Source organism: Vicia villosa, unplaced genomic scaffold (assembly GCF_029867415.1).
Source record: "Vicia villosa cultivar HV-30 ecotype Madison, WI unplaced genomic scaffold, Vvil1.0 ctg.002681F_1_1, whole genome shotgun sequence".
Classification (NCBI taxonomy): Eukaryota; Viridiplantae; Streptophyta; class Magnoliopsida; order Fabales; family Fabaceae; genus Vicia; species Vicia villosa.
The window spans coordinates 196,098-214,909 of NW_026706002.1; positions in this window are offsets into that span (position 1 = coordinate 196,098).

Consider the following 18,812-nt stretch of genomic DNA (forward strand, 5'->3'; position numbering starts at 1 on the left):
TGTGTATTGCGACGCTTCATTGAGGGGACTTGGAGGTGTACTAATGCAGAACCAACAGGTAGTCGCGTATGCGTCGAGACAACTTAAGGTGCATGAGAAGAACTACCCGACTCATGACTTAGGGTTGGCAGCGGTGGTGTTTGTGTTGAAATTGTGGAGACATTACCTTTATGGTTCACGGTTCGAGGTGTTTAGTGATCATAAGAGTCTGAAGTACCTATTCGACCAGAAGGAGCTTAATATGAGACAAAGGAGGTGGTTAGAATTTCTTAAAGATTATGATTTTGAGCTGAATTACCATCCGGGTAAAGCGAATGTTGTTGCTGACGCTTTGAGTAGGAAGTCCTTGCATATGTCGATGTTGATGGTGCGAGAACTAGATTTGATTGAGCAATTCCGGGATTTAAGTTTGGTATGTGAAGGCACTGCGAATAGCATCAAGTTAGGTATGTTAAAGCTGACAAGTGGAATTCTTGATGAAATCAGAGAGAGGCAGAAGGATGATGTGGGACTAGTTGACAAATTGACTTTGATCAACCAAGGAAAAGGAGGTGAGTTCAGAATTGATGAGAATGGCATAATGAGATTTGGCGACCGTGTTTGTGTTCCTGACGTTACTGAACTGAAGAAGAGTATCTTGGAAGAAGGACATCGTAGTGGATTGAGTATTCACCCTGGTGCTACTAAGATGTACCATGATTTGAAGAAGTTATTCTGGTGGCCTGGAATGAAAAAGGAAATAGCTGAATTTGTTTATTCTTGTTTGACTTGTCAAAAGTCAAAGATCGAACATCAGAAGCCGTATGGGACTATGCAGCCTTTATTTATTCCTGAATGGAAGTGGGATAGCATATCCATGGACTTTGTATCTGGATTGCCAAGAACAGCTAAGAACTATGAAGCCATTTGGGTTATTGTGGATAGACTGACGAAGTCTGCTCACTTCATACCGATGAGAATGGATTATGCTATGGAAAGGTTGGCACAGTTGTACATTGAGAAAATAGTAAGTTTGCATGGTATTCCTTCGAGTATCGTATCAGATAGAGATCCAAGATTTACGTCCAGATTTTGGGAAGGGTTACAGAAGGCCTTGGGTACTAAATTAAGGTTGAGTTCTGCTTATCATCCGCAGACTGATGGTCAGACTGAAAGGACGAGTCAATCATTGGAAGACCTATTGCGTGCTTGTGTATTAGAAAAGGGTGGTGCATGGGATAGTTACTTGCCGTTGATTGAATTTACTTACAACAATAGCTACCATTCGAGTATTGGTATGGCTCCATTTGAAGCTTTGTATGGTAGGAGGTGTAGGACACCACTGTGTTGGTATGAATCTGGTGAAAGTGCAGTGATTGGACCAGAAATTGTTCAAGAGACGACGGAAAAGATTAAGATGATTCAGGAGAAGATGAAGGCTTCTCAAAGTCGTCAAAAGAGCTATCATGATAAGAGGCGGAGAACACTTGAATTTCAAGAGGGAGATCATGTGTTTCTGAGAGTAACTCCTACGACGGGTATTGGTCGAGCATTAAAGTCAAAGAAATTGACGCCGCGTTTTATTGGTCCATTTCAGATTACGGAAAGAGTAGGAGAGGTGGCTTATCGTATTGCTTTACCAACAACACTTGCAAACCTACATGACGTATTCCATATATCTCAACTGAGGAAATATATTGCGGATCCGTCTCATGTAATCCAAGTAGATGATGTGCAGGTGAGGGATAATATGACAGTTGAGGCGTTGCCCATGAGAACTGAAGACCGGAAGTTAAAGCAACTACGTGGTAAAGAGATCGCTTTAGTCCGGGTAGCTTGGGGAGGAGCTGCAGGTGGAAATGTTACATGGGAACTAGAGAGTCAGATGAAGGACTCCTATCCCGAACTCTTCATTTGAGGTATGTTTTCGAGGACGAAAACTCTTTTAGTGGGGGAGAGTTGTAACACCCCGTTAATTCTTGTTTATTAATTTAATTATTATTTTAATTAAATTATTAGAATTAATAATTTTGGGAATTATTTGGGAAATGATGAAGTTTTTGGCATTGGGCTAGAGTGGTGGTTAGCAGAAGGGGGGGTGTTAACTAAGCAAGCCCATTATAATATTTTATTTTATTTTTCATAAAATAAAAGGAATTGGAAAGAAGGGAGGTAGAAGAAAAAGAGACAGACTTTGAGAAAGGAAGAACACGTGAAAGTGAGAAGAGCCAAAGGGGAAGAAGACCTTCGAAGATTCGACTCCGAGGTAAGGGGGATTCTTCAGGTTAGTAATCCTTATGCGATGATAGGTAGTAGAATTGAATAGGATTATTGTCTATTTCAATCGTACGTGTCGGGTTTGGGAATTTGTTAGGTTTTGATGAAATTGTATGAATTACATGATTCTGTTAATACTCATGATATATGCTGTTAATACTTGTATAAAACTTGCCTGAAATATGTGATGATGTGAAAATTGATGGTATTTGTGTGCTATGTTCGTATGTACCTGAAATTGGGAATTGGGATAGGGTAAATGCTGTCAAAAGGGTGAAATTAGCTGTGCAGGTACGTAGGAACCGGTTCCCATGTGGGACGAACCGGTTCCCCCTTATAAAAACAGAGGCGTGGGGATTCTGGGTTGCTGGGAACCGGTTCCCAGATAGGGACAACTCGGTTCCCCATAGTAAAAATCAGAGGCGTGTTTTTGGAAGCAGTCAGGAACCGGTTCCTACGTAGGGATGAACCGGGTTCTGCAGCATATTTTCTAAAAATCTTTTATCTTTAAAAACCCGTAACTTTTGATCCGAATATCCGATTTATGTGCCGTTTTGAGCATTGCGAAGCTGAGTTAAAGGCCTATATGATGAATAGGTAGTGTGGACGTAAAGTCCGAGTTTTACATTCGTGTTTATACTATTTATTGGATGATGTCTTTCATGTATGCGTGTGACATGTTTGTATGAATGCTAAGAATATATATATACATGCTTATTGGTGATGAATTGGTGATGATAATGAAACGATGTGATACATCGGATTGGTGATGTTGTAAGCATGTTATATGTTGCATTCATTCGCATACATTTTTGGTGATGGATCCCGGTGATGAAAGTGGATCAAAATGGTGGGCATAATTCCCATTGTGTGGAATTTGTGCTGGTTAAAACTGTATCTTGGTGATGAAAAAGATCGGTTGGATGGGTTTATCCCATGGATGGTACCACATGCATTAGTGTCAGTTCATTCATTGCATTATATTATGATATAACTGAATGATTGCGTGGAGTGATAGAATGTGCTTATGTACTGATGTTTGGTTGTTATAATAATTTCCGATTTTATGTATGATGAGTGGATGATAATTGCTATGAGACTTTATTGCTTATGATTGTATAATGGTTATTAAATTCGAATGAAACTCACCCTTACTTTGATGATTTCAGATTAAGGATGTAGCGGCGTCTTGACCGGGTGAAGATAGCTTGTAGGCTAGCCCGTAGTTCGTGTCGAGTCATGCTCTGATTGTAACACTGGGATCGATTAGTCTTAGCGTTACTTATTATACTTTGTTGCCATTTTGGCTATGGATTATGTATTGAGTATTTGTGTGGAGTTGTTTCCTAATACTGATGAGTTAAGTTCCGCTGTGCTAAACACCTGTTTGATATTGGTTAATTTCTAATAAAGCATGACAATCGACTTGATGTTTTGTTTATTTGATAATTGTAGCATCCTTGCTGTTTATTTACTCTGATTATAATATATTTCCGCGGGGGTTTAGAAGGGTGTTACAGTGGTCTTAGCACCAGACAACGCAAGTACTCTCCCACTCACTTGTTCCTTCTTCGGTTTGTACACTTGGTACTAATGTGACCTTGCTCTCCATAATTAGCAGCTATGTGGCCTGGCCTGCCACACTTGAAACAAGTTGTAACCTCTTTCTTACACTCAGCAGCACGATGACCTTCAACACCATATCTGAAACACTTAAGTGGAGTAGGAGTCCCTCCCCCACTTAGCTTCTTGCCAAAACCAGCTTGTTCCCTCTTGACATCATAAGGTCTCCCACTGGATTGTCCTCCTCCTCGTTTCAACTTTAGAAACTCCACTTCTTTCGTCCCTCGCACGTCTTCTGGAAAATAGTTTTCCAAAAATGCATCACGAAAAAGAGTCCAAGTGACTTCAATACCTTCTCTTTCAAATCTCTGCACAGTATTACTCCACCAATCGTCAGCTCCTTTCGTCAGCATGTGAGTACCCAACTGCACCTTCTGTACATCCGTATAAATCATGATTTGAAAAATCCTTTCCATTTCTCTCATCCATGCATGTGCTTTATACGGTCCATACTTTCCTTCAAAAGTCGGCGGATTGCACCTTAGGAAGTCTCCAAAAGCACAGAAGTCATCCTTTCCTCCATAACCGGAATTCTCTTGCGGCACTTGTCCAATCGCACCAGTCCACCTCATCACCGCCTCAACATTAATGCTAACATTCCTTCCTGCAGCCATTATCCTAAGACATCCAACGACCAACAAACAACAGTATCGATTGTGTCAGATACACAAATCCAATACAAAAGGAGAGGAAAACATAAATGACCTGGCCAACTGACCGACCGTACTCTGATACCACTATGTAACACCCCCAATTCTATACTAAACAAATAAGGCATATATTTGCGTAAATCAGAGTAAAGAAAGCATGCATCTCACGAGGGCGTTACACATATTGCAAAATAGAACAAATATTTTATCTTTAAACATGCAATGGTCATTTCCAAATAACACGGGAATTTAAAACAACATGCAAACCACAGCGGAATAATCATCTCATCAAATAGATGGCAAAATAGGATGATTCCCATACATCATCCACCATGTCTCAACATCTTGGCTCAAGGCCACACATTTACCAGAATAATATATTCAAATACAAATTCAATATGAGTAAACAAATATCTCATAACATCGAGTCATAAAAACATAAAACCCAACTCCCATGTGTTACATATGACCAGAGCACAAGTGACTACTTAGTCACGACACCCTACTAGAGATCTAAATCTCGACGCTAATCCTCCTTCGAAGCATCACTATCCATGAAACCTGCACGTTACCAACAAAGGATAACATTCAAACAGAAGGGTGAGAATTCAACTTCTTATAGAAAACATAATAATGGGAAATGTAAAATACAATAAGAATACATTTCAAGAATTCATCACTCTCCCCATAAACATGCATCATATGCAATTAATCAAGATTCACATGTACGTGCCATACAACCTAGTTCATTCTATTCCACATAATCATACATGATTACTAAACAATGTACATAATCATATTTCACCAACATCTAGATTCTAAGTACATATAATTTCACATCTACATCACATATGTTTCAATCACATATATCCCAATTATAACACAACAATCATCCATATCAAATGAATCACCAAATTCACTTATCACATCTCATACACACATAACAATCACATAACTGCATACATTCAAACATCACATAACACCAATGTGACTCAATGCAAGACATGTGACTCTATGCATGTGGTACCCAATGTGAATCCAATGTTTCACCGCTTTCCGATTCAATGTTTAGAATCCAAGCCACGCTCTCGATCCGGACAAGATCAAAGCCAGCACGCCTATTTCCAATCAAGGATCACGTCTGCTACGCCTGTTTCCATTCAAGGATCAACGTCTCTTACCATGTGAACCCAAGTTTCACCGCTTCATGCATATATTAACAATCTTAACTTACCGCATACCACAATAATCCAACTCTATGAATTATCCGCCAATTGTACACAACATTCACAACACAATTAACAATTACAACAAGGCATAACAACCATCATATTTCCAATCACAGTCATCATGCATATATTACCACACATCTTACCAATAGTTGCTATTCATTACATACCAAAACGTAACCCACATAAAAGCATTTACAAGTATACAATCCACATCTCAATACATACACCTTTAAATGATCATTATCAACAAGACACATTCAAATAGTACATATAAATGTATATTTATATTCATTATAACATATCATGGATATCACATCACTTAACACATATATGAATATTAACCACAAGTCTTATTTCATAATACACACATAAGTAATCACATGTTATCCATATATTAACATCCAATTTAAACTATTCCACATCAACTAGCATTTAGAATTCAATCACATAAATCGCGGTTATCATATCACATAATACATCCATGAACATTGATCATGCACAATTCATCCATAACATACACATATAGGTAAATGTTATTCTCAATTATCATCATAATTTATAAAACAAGTGTCAATCCATTCTATGCTATCATATAGACAATCTCATTAGCTTCCCAACGCTTCGAACGGCGCATAAAACGGAGTTACGGATCAAAAGTTATGGCCTTTCAAAGTTTGGAAAAAGTTTTGTAAAACATGGTTCGCGGCTCGAACAAAGTTCGCGGCTCGAACTGAGTGAATCAAATAATCCCCAAGTTTCTGCCAAGCAGTTCGCGGCTCGAACAATAGTTCGCGGCGCGAACTGGCGATTTCAGAAAATCCCAAATCTCAGAAAACAGCATGCGAATTTCATCCCAAAACCCTTAAACTCAACCCAAATCAAACTGAAAACACCAACCATCATGAACAACAATAGAATACATGCTATAACCACAAATATAGCACACATTTATGGATCTTCTAACATCATAACCTCATCAAACATCAATTAAAACACATTTCAAATCATAAGTTCATGCATTTGTTCATAAACCCTAACTTTTCTATGTTTCCATGAAATTGCAAAGATGAAGAGATAATCACAACAACACACATTACCCAATCATATAGTCTATAAGAACTTGGATTCAAACCCTTACCTCTAACTCTTAAATCCACCCTCTTCAAGAAATCTACAATTTCCTTCGTCTTCTCTTCTATGTTCTTTCTCCTCTATTCTCTTCTTTCTCTTCCTTTCCCCCAAATTGTGTTATCTCTAAAACCCTAGTTTTCCTCTTCTTACTATCTTTCTCTTAATGGGCTTAGTTATGTTATTACCCATCCATCCAATTATTAATTAGGCCCAGTACATAGTATACTACTAATATCCTAATTATATCATAAAACACAAATATGCATATAATTAGATATTTCAATTAATTAGTAATACCACATAATAATTAAATAAACAAATAATTAATAAAACACACAAATAAGCTAATAAATAAAATATCTAATAAAATCGGGTTGTTACAACTCTCCCCCACTTAAAATATTTTTGTCCTCGAAAATTCTCTTCAAGCAACTAGCCCCAAGTACAAATCCTTCATTCAACCTTCAAGTATCTTCTCTTCTAATCTCAAATAACTCCGCAAACCTCTTAAAAATCCAAAAGAAAACCTCGGAGTTTTATCCAAAACAATACTTGACGGAATACCATGCAGACACACAATTCTCTCGATGTACAACTTAGCAAGTCTTTCCATCAAATAATCCATCCTTATCGGAATAAAATGAACACATTTGTCCGTCTATCCATAATAATCCAAATCGCTTCAAAATTACTCGACGTTCTCGGCAAACCTGAAACAAAATCCGTAGAAATACAATCCCACTCCCACTCGGGAATAGATAACTGTTATACCAACTAAACGGTTTTTGATGCTCAATCTTTGACTTTTGACAATTCAAACATGAATAAACAAATTCCGCTATATCTTTCTTCATACTTTACCACTAAACAGTTTTCCTCAAATCTTGTTACATTTTAGTAGCATTATGATGTATGCTCAAACCATTACGATGTCCTTCATTTCAAAATTCTCTTATCCAACTTCAAAGTATCAGAAATGCAAACTCGATCACGACCTTTCATGACTCTAATCTCGTCAATCCGAAAGTGATTACCTTTATCTTGATTAATCAATGTCATCTCGTTAACCAATTGCAATCCAATTTCTGACTCTCTCTAATCTCGTTAAGAACACCATAAGCAGGCTTCAACATACTAAGCTTAACGCAAGAAGACGTCACTTCACAACCAAACTCAACTCTCTAGATTGTTCCAATGATTTTCAACTCTTGGATCCTCCACATAGAAATATGCAATGATTTCCTATTCAATGCATCGGCTACAATATTCACTTTTCCAGGATGGTAGTTCAAACTAGACTCATAATCTCTCAAGAATTCCAACCATTTTCGTTTGCCTCATATTCAACTCTCTTTGATCAAACAAATAATGCCTCCAAAGTTTCAAAACAAATACAACGGCGGCCAACTCTAAATCATGTGTCGGATAATTCCTCTCATGAACTTTAAGTTACCTTGAAGCATAAGCTACCGCTTGCCCTTTTTGCATCAAAACGCCTCCCAAACCCAACAATGAAGCATCATAATACACCACAAACGGTTCCAACGGATCCTTCAAAATCAAAATAGGAGCAGAAGCCAACCTTCTCTTAAGCTCTTGAAAATTCGATTCACATTGCGAAGTCCACATAAAAGCTTGTCCTTTCCTAGTCAACAACGTCAACGGCAAAGATAACTTAGAAAATCCCTCAATGAACTTCCTATAATAACCAGCCAAACCAAGAAAACTTCTAATCTCAGAAACAGACTTAGGAGCTTCCCATTGAGATATAGCTTCAATCTTCGACGGGTCAACAGAAATACCTCCACTAGAGATCACATGGCCAAGAAAACTCACTTCCTTTAACCAAAATTCACACTTCGAAAGCTTAGAAAACAACCTCTTCTCTTTCAACACCGACAACACAATTCTCAAATGCTCAGCATGATCATCTTCACTCTTAGGGTCAAAACATCCTTAAAACATTACCTCATTAGGACATTCCTTCTTCTTACTTGATAAAATAAGTGCAAATCTACAACCATACACTTAGACAAATGAACCTCTTCTCAACAACTCCTCAATTCGACTCTTCAACCTCTCCTTAGTCACTTTACAAAATACCAAATTAGCAAGAGAAGTTTATCTCGTCCAATACGATCTCGTTTTCTATCAACAATAGATTAAGGGTGATCAAGTCCTCAATTTGTCAATAGACAATCGAAAATCATAATGAAACATAAACCATCATTACTAAACCATAATAGTGTTCCTTCAGAACTCACACTCGAAATTACTTAACACACCAAGATCCAAAGTCCTCTTAAGATTACAATTACTTTCTTCAACTCCAAACAATTTATACCAAAATTCTCATCAACTTGCTCTAACAAAATGAACTAAATAAAATCAATTCCCAAAATCTCTACCAAAGATACTCAACAGACAATTCAAACACACATAAGAAGTTGAAACAAAACTCATAGCAAGCGTATCAATAACCATACTTCCACGCATATCGGATAACACAAGATTCAACCTCTTAGCACAATCCAAAGAAATAAATGAATATGTTGCACCACTATCAATAATAAAGCACGTACCTCAGATTAGCTTATCCTTAGTAGTGGTCTTAGCACCAGACAACGCAAGTACTCTCCCACTCACTTGTTCCTTCTTCGGTTTGTCACACTTGGTACTAATGTGACCTTGCTCTCCATAATTTGCAGCTATGTGGCCTGGCCTGCCACACTTGAAACAAGTAGTAACCTCTTTCTTACACTCAGCAGCACGATGACCTTCAACACCATATCTGAAACACTTAAGTGGAGTAGGAGTCCCTCCCCCACTTAGCTTCTTGCCAAAACCAGCTTGTTCCCTCTTGACATCATAAGGTCTCCCACTGGATTGTCCTCCTCCTCGTTTCAACTTTAGAAACTCCACTTCTTTCGTCCCACGCACGTCTTGTGGAAAATAGTTTTCCAAAAATGAATCACGAAAAAGAGTCCAAGTGACTTCAATACCTTCTCTTTTAAATCTCTGCACAGTATTACTCCACCAATGGTCAGCTCCTTTCGTCAGCATGTGAGTACCCAACTGCACCTTTCTGTACATCCGTACAAATCATGATTTGAAAAATCCTTTCCATTTCTCTCATCCATGCATGTGCTTTGTCCGGTCCATACTTTCCTTCAAAAGTCGGCGGATTGCACCTTAGGAAGTCTCCAAAAGCACCAAACTCATCCTTTCCTCCATAACCGGAATTCTCTTGTGGCACTTGTCCAATCGCACCAGTCCACCTCATCACCGCCTCAACATTAATGCTAACATTCCTTCCTACAGCCATTATCCTAAGACATCCAACGACCAACAAACAACAGTATCGATTTTGTCAGATACACAAATCCAATACAAAAGGATAGGAAAACATAATGACCTGGCCAACTGACCGACCGTGCTCTGATACCACTATGTAACACCCCCAATTCTATACTAAACAAATAAGGCATATATTTGCGTAAATCAGAGTAAAGAAAGCATGCATCTCACGAGGGCGTTACACATATTGCAAAATAGAACAAATATTTTATCTTTAAACATGCAATGGTCATTTCCAAATAACACGGGAATTTAAAACAACATGCAAACCACAGCGGAATAATCATCTCATCAAATAGATGGCAAAATAGGATGATTCCCATACATCATCCACCATGTCTCAACATCTTGGCTCAAGGCCACACATTAACCAGAATAACATATTCAAATACGAATAAAATATGAGTAAACAAATATCTCATAACATCGAGTCATAAAAACATAAAACCCAACTCCCATGTGTTACATATGACCAGAGCACAAGTGACTACTTAGTCACGACACCCTACTAGAGATCTAAATCTCGACGCTAATCCTCCTTCGAAGCATCACTATCCATGAAACCTGCACGTTACCAACAAAGGATAACATTCAAACAAAAGGGTGAGAATTCAACTTCTTAAAGAAAACATAATAATGGGAAATGTAAAATACAATAAGAATACATTTCAAGAATTCATCACTCTCCCCATAAACATGCATCATATGCAATTAATCAAGATTCACATGTACATGCCATACAACCTAGTTCATTCTATTCCACATAATCATACATGATTACTAAACAATGTACATAATCATATTTCACCAACATCTAGATTCTAAGTACATATAATTTCACATCTACATCACATATGTTTCAATCACATATATCCCACTTATAACACAACAATCATCCATATCAAATGAATCACCAAATTCACTTATCACATCTCATACACACATAACAATCACATAATTGCATACATTCAAACATCACATAACACCAATGTGACTTAATGCAAGACATGTGACTCTATGCATGTGGTACCCAATGTGAATCCAATGTTTCACCGCTTTCCGATTCAATGTTTAGAATCCAAGCCACGCTCCCGATCCGGACAAGATCAAAGCCAACACGCCTATTTCCAATTAAGGATCACGTCTGCTACGCCTGTTTCCATTCAAGGATCAACGTCTCTTACCATGTGAACCCAAGTTTCACCGCTTCCACCATAAAGCCGACCATGCTATGAATGTATGTACAATTACCAACAATTTATGCAATTAAGATTATCTCATCAATCTTAACTTACCGCATACCACAATAATCCAACTCTATGAATTATCCGCCAATTGTACACAACATTCACAACACAATTAACAATTACAACAAGGCATAACAACCATCATATATCCAATCACAATCATCATGCATATATTACCACACATCTTACCAATAGTTGCTATTCATTACATACCAAAACGTAACCCACATAAAAGCATTTACAAGTATACAATCCACATCTCAATACATACACCTTCAAATGATCATTATCAACAAGACACATTCAAATAGTACATATAAATGTATATTTATATTCATTATAACATATCATGGATATCACATCACTTAACACATATATGAATATTAACCACAAGTCTTATTTCAAAATACACACATAAGTAATCACATGTTATCCATATATTAACATCTAATTTAAACTATTCCACATCAACTAGCATTTAGAATTCAATCACATAAATCGTGGTTATCATATCACATAATACATCCATGAACATTGATCATGCACAATTCATCCATAACATACACATATAGGTAAATGTTATTCTCAATTATCATCATAATTTATAAAACAAGTGTCAATCCATTCTATGCTATCATATAGACAATCTCATTAGCTTCCCAACGCTTCGAACGGCGCATAAAACGGAGTTACAGATCAAACGTTATGGCCTTTCAAAGTTTGGAAAAAGTTCTGTAAAACAGGGTTCGCGGCTCGAACAAAGTTCGCGGCTCGAACTGAGTGAATCAAATAATCCCCAAGTTTCTGCCAAGCAGTTCGCGGCTCGAACAATAGTTCGCGGCGCGAACTGGCGATTTCAGAAAATCCTAAATCTCAGAAAACAGCATGCGAATTTCATCCCAAAACCCTTAAACTCAACCCAAATCAAACTGAAAACACCAACCATCATGAACAACAATAGAATACATGCTATAACCACAAATATAGCACAAATTTATGGATCTTCTAACATCATAACCTCATCAAACATCAATTAAAACACATTTCAAATCATAAGTTCATGCATTTGTTCATAAACCCTAACTTTTCTATGTTTCCATGAAATTGCAAAGATGAAGAGATAATCACAACAACACACATTACCCAATCATATAGTCTATAAGAACTTGGATTCAAACCCTTACCTCTAACTCTTAAATCCACCCTCTTCAAGAAATCTACAATTTCCTTCGTCTTCTCTTCTATGTTCTTTCTCCTCTATTCTCTTCTTTCTCTTCCTTTCCCCCAAATTGTGTTATCTCTAAAACCCTAGTTTTCCTCTTCTTACTATCTTTCTCTTAATGGGCTTAGTTATGTTATTACCCATCCATCCAATTATTAATTAGGCCCAGTACATAGTATACTACTAATATCCTAATTATATCATAAAACACAAATATGCATATAATTAGATATTTCAATTAATTAGTAATACCACATAATAATTAAATAAACAAATAATTAATAAAACACACAAATAAGCTAATAAATAAAATATCTAATAAAATCGGGTTGTTACATGTGATGAAAGGAATGCTTGGAGAAACAAGTATCGAATCGTCAACACGAAAAATGTTGAGATTAAAACATCCTAAGAAGGAAGGATGAGTTACTTGAAGTACTCGAACGACAAGTGACACAAACGTCACTTTCTCAGCATATCTCTCCTGCTTCCTGGATCATCGATCAGCTCACGTCAGAAAACGCTCATCTAAAGAAACAGAAGAAGATGTTAGAACGTGAAGTTGGCTCTTCATCAAAGTTTTAGAGTCCTTTCTCTCTGTTTCTCTGTATTTCCCTTTTCAAAGTGTGTAAAAAATGAAGTTTTTGCTTAATAAATAAAAGTTTGATGTTTCATAACGTAATTATCGTGTTTCCTTGAAAAACATTAATTTAATTGCATGCATCACTTTAGTCGTAAGCACTGGCACGAGAATTGTCGCGGATCTAATCGCCACTTTCCTTTCTCCAGCAAGAGAGGAGGAGAAGGAGGTGAACAAAGTCATTCAAGCTGTCTCATTCATACAACACTCATTCAAGTCGCAAGAAAAGAATGGACGACTTAGAGCAAGATAATGGAGAACTCAGAGAAGAGGTTACTACTCTCAAAGAATCTGTTGAAAGGCTCAACATCATGGTAGAAGCCCTGGTGGTTGCACAAAGTCAACCTCCACCAGAAGAGCCACAAAGGATTGTGGTTCACGAGATCATTTCTACTCCTATTCCTTAGTATACCATGCCGCCCAACCGACCTTGGGGCATGCCGTATAACTTCACTCCAGAAGGGTACATACCCCCAGTTTCTGAAGTTCTAAGAGTCACAATGGATATGCATCCACCGGAGGGTTACAGACCTCCGGAAATTGAAGTTCCAAGAGCAACAGCTACGGGTTTCACACAACAGAATGCTGAGATACCAAGATCTGCTGCCATCATAACTTCTCCACTGCCGATTGTGCATACTTTTCCTCCGCTAGGCGGACAAATGTATCATCACGCTCCCAGTGAGGATGCTGGCGTGTATGAAAGATTGGACGAGTTCCAGGAACAGTTTCTGCAAATGCAGAAGGAACTCAAGACTCTTCGAGAACAAGATCTATTTGGAAAGCATGCTGCAGACCTCTGTCTGGATCTAAATGTTAAGATCCCTCACAAATTTAAAGTACCAGATTTTGAGAAGTACAAAGGGAATTCATGCCCGCATTGTCACCTTGTGATGTATGCTCGAAGGATGTCAACTCAGACTGATAATCAACAATTGCTCATTCATTATTTTCAAGACAGCTTGACTGGTGATGCACTCAAGTGGTACATGAACTTGGACAGTTCAGAGATTCGTACTTTTTGAGACCTCGGAGAGGCCTTCGTCAAACATTACAAGTACAATTTGGATATGGCTCCCGACAGAGATCAACTCCGGGCCATGACTCAAAAGGATAAAGAGAGTTTCAAAGAATACGCTCAGAGATGGCGTAAAGTTGCTGCTCCAATTTGTCCTCCTATTGAAGAGAAAGAAATGACAAAAATCTATCTCAAGACTTTGAGTCCATTTTACTACGAACGAAATGTCCCCAGTGCACCTAGTGACTTTACCGAGATGGTAAACATGGGCGTACATCTAGAAGAAGCAGTTCGAGAAGGACGCTTGAACAAAGAAGCAAAATCTTCTATTGGTCCTAGGAAGTATGGAAGTTCTTTCCAGAAGAAAAAGTATCAAGACGTCAACAGTGTCTTGCACAAAGCAAGAAAGAGGTTTCAACCTCAAGTTGCTACAGTAACTCCGGTTGTTAGCTCCGTGCCAGCCTATCAACCTCAGGTTTCTCAACAACCATTTCAACAAAGGTCACAACAACCTTAGCAACAGGTTCGACCACCAAATTTCAACAACAATCGGGATCCAAAGTATCTTGCTTTTGACCCCGTACCAATGTCGTATGCGGAATTGTTCCCAACTCTACTTGCAAAAGGACTTATTCAGATGAAGAGTCCTCTAAATCCTGCAAATGTTTCTTCACCTTGGTTCAAGGTTGACCAATCTTGTCCCTATCATCAGGGAGCACCAGGTCACAGCATTGAAAACTGCCTCAGTTTCAAGATCGACGTTCAAAGATTAGTAAATAGTGGAATGCTATCCTTCAAAGATACTAATCCCGACGTCCAAGCAAATCCTTTACCGCAACATAAAGAAGCTTCGGTAAATCTGGTGGATCAACACCCCAATGTCATCAAATCTTCAACATTCGTCAGATAGGGGAAAATCTCGTCAGAATGCACGCTTGACAAGCTGGGTACGGCCACGTACCACCTCACAACTACTTCACATGTGAAATTTGTCCTAAGAATACTCAAGGATGTGTTGTAGTTCAAGCTGCATTGCAATAGAAAATGGACTTAGAATGGATTTAACACATCCATCAGTTTCTGAATGTCGTTGCGAACACGCAAACATCCTCGTGAATTTCTTCGACAGATTTTGCATCTACTGTAAGGATGGAAATTCGTTCCAAAGTAGGCAAGTCCATTTAAAGTCTTATGGAACCTGACTACCGATCCTTCGAGATCTTCAACTTTGTAGATTTTGTTTTCTCCTAGACATCCATGAACCATGTTGATGTCGTGTTTAGTTTTGACTCGGGTGTGTTGAATCCACCCTAAGTCCATTTGTTCTTGTAATGCAGCTTGAACTACGGCACATCCTTGATTATTCTTTGGACAAATTTAACATGTGAAGTAGTTGTGAGGTAGCACATGGCCGTACCCAGCTTGTCTAGCGTGCTTTTTAACAAGATTTTCCCCTATCTGACGAATGTCGTAGACTTGAATGACATTGGGGTGTTGATCTATCAGATTCACTGAAGTTTCTTTGTGCTGCGGCAAAGGATTTGCTTGGACGTTAGGATTAGTATCTTTGAAGGATAACATTCCGCTCTTCACTAATCTTTGAACGTCGGTCTTGAAAGGGAGACAGTTCTCAATGTTGTGACCCGGTGCCCCCTGATGATAGGGACAAGATTGGTCAGCCTTGAACCATGGTGAAGAACTATTTGCCGGATTTGGAGGACTCCTTGTCTGAATGAATCCTTTTGCCAATAGAGTTGGAAACAATTCCGCATACGACATTGGTACGGGGTCAAAGGTAAAATACCTCGGTACCCGATTGTTGTTGAAATTTGGAGGTCGAACCTGCTGCTGAGGTTGCTGCGACCTTTGTTGAAATGGTTGTTGAGAAACCTGAGGTTGATAAGCTGGCGCGGAGTTAACAACCGGAGTTATTGTAGCAACTTGGGGTGAAAACTTCTTCTTTGCTTTGTGCAAGACATTGCTGACATCTTGATCCTTTTTCTTCTGGAAAGAACTTCCATACTTCCTAGGACCAATAGAAGATTCTGGTTCTTTGTTCAAGCGTCCTTCTCGAACTGCTTCTTCTAAACGTACACCCATGTTTACCATCTCAGTAAAGTCACTGGGAGCACTTGCAACCATTCGTCCGTAGTAAAATGGACTCAAAGTCTTGAGATAGATTTTTGTCATTTCTTTCTCTTCAAGTGGAGGACAAATTTGAGCAGCAACTTCACGCCATCTCTGAGCGTATTCCTTGAAGCTTTCTCTATCCTTTTGAGTCATGGCCCGGAGTTGGTCTCTGTCAGGAGTCATATCCATATTGTACTTATACTGTTTGACGAAGGCCTCTCCGAGGTCTCGAAAAGTACGAATCTCTGAACTGTCCAAGTTCATGTACCATTTAAGTGCAGCACCAGTTAGGCTGTCTTGAAAATAATGGATGAGCAATTGTTGATTATCAGTCTGAGTTGACATCTTTCGAGCGTACATCGCTAGGTGACTTTGTGGGCATGATTTCCCTTTGTACTTCTCGAAATCTGGTACTTTGAATTTGTGAGGAATCTTAACATTTGGAACCAGACAGAGGTCTGCAGCATTCTTTCCAAATAGATCTTGTCCTCAGAGAGCCTTGAGTTCCTTCTGCATTTGCAGAAACTGTTCCTGGAACTCGTCCAATCTTTCATACACGCCAGCGTCCTCACTAGGAGCCTGATGATATACTTGTCCACCTGGTGGAGGAAAAGTATGCATAATCGGCTGTGGGGAAGCAATGACAACAGATCTTGGAATCTCAGCATTTTGTTGTATGAAACCCATTGCCGTTGCTTTTGGAACATCAATTTCCAGAGGTCTGTAACCCTCCGGTGGATGCATCTCCGTTGTAACTCTTGAAACTTCAAAAACTGGGGGTATGTACCCATCTGGAATAAAGTTATACGGCATGCCCCAAGGTCGGTTGGGCGGCATGGTATACTGAGGAATATGAGTAGAAACGATCTCGGAAACCACAGTCCTTTGTGGTTCTTCTGGCGTTGGTCGATTCTGCGCAACCACCAGGGCTTCTACCATACTATTGAGCCTTTCAACAGCATCTTTGAGAGTAGTAACTTCTTCTCTGAGTTCTCCATTCTCTTGCTCAAAGTCTTCCATTCTTTTCTTGCGACTTGAACGAGTGTTGTATGAATAAGACATCTTGAATGTCTTTGTCCACCTCCTTCTCCTCCTCTCTTTCTAGAGAAAGGAAAGTGACGATTAGATCCGCGACAATTCTCGTGTAAGTGCGTACAACTAAAGCGATGCATGATGCGAAAACGCCGTCTTTTACACACTTTGAAAAGGGAAATACAGAGAAACAGAGAGAAAGGACTCTAAAACTTTGGTGAAGAGCCGACTTCACGTTCTAACATTTTCTTCTGTTTCTTGAGCTGAGCGTTCTCTGACGTGAGTTGATCGATGATCCAAAAAGCAGGAGGGATATGATGAGAAAGTGGCGATTGTGTCACTTGTCGATCGAGTACTTCAAGTAACTCATCCTTCCTTCTTAGGATGTTTTGAATCTCAACATTTTCTGTGTTGACGATTCGATACTTGTTCCTCCAAGCATTCCTTTCTTGGTATACCTTGTTTAATGCCGCTTGTAGTTTTTCAACATCGGTGGAGAAAAGGAAGATTGGTTCCCTTAGGGGAATAGGTTCTTGATGCAGATATGGCATCCTGAGCTTGAATGCCCTGACGCGTACCCATTGAAGGTAAGGATCCAGGGAGATACAAAGATGTTTTCCTAACAATCTTCTCCCTTTTGTGTGAACAAGACGCCAGGCTTGGACAATTTCCTTCTTCAACATGTTGCCATGATCGTCGATGTTCTTGAAGAACAGACCTTCCAATTAAATACTACTTGGTATATTTTTCATGGGATAGCCGTATTGACGACGGGCTAAAGTTGGATTGTAACTGATTCCTCCCTTAGTTCTAATAAGGGGTACGTTGGGATAACTTTCGCAACTGAAGATGATCTTGGTTTCGTCGTTGTCAGGACTACACCACTCAATGTCCGAATGAGTGAGAGACATGATTTTTTTGTGACCAGTAAAGGCCATCCCTCATGTTAAAAAAGTGCTAGACTTTGGCAGGTGCGAGACGAGCCATTCGTATAACAACGGTACGCAGCATGTAATTAATCCTCCTCGCTGCAGGTTTCTTGAATGCACAGAGTGATAAGCATCCGCAAGCAAGGTTGGAACTGGATTCCCAATTAAGAAGATCTTAATTGCGTTGATGTCGACGAAGTCGTTAATGTTAGGAAACAAAAACAATCCGTAGATAAGCAAAGCCAAGATTTCCTCAAAAGCGCTCATATCTTGGATGCTGACGAAGTACCGAGCTTGATCCAATAGGAACTTGCAGGGAAATCCTTGAATTCCTCCTTTACTCAC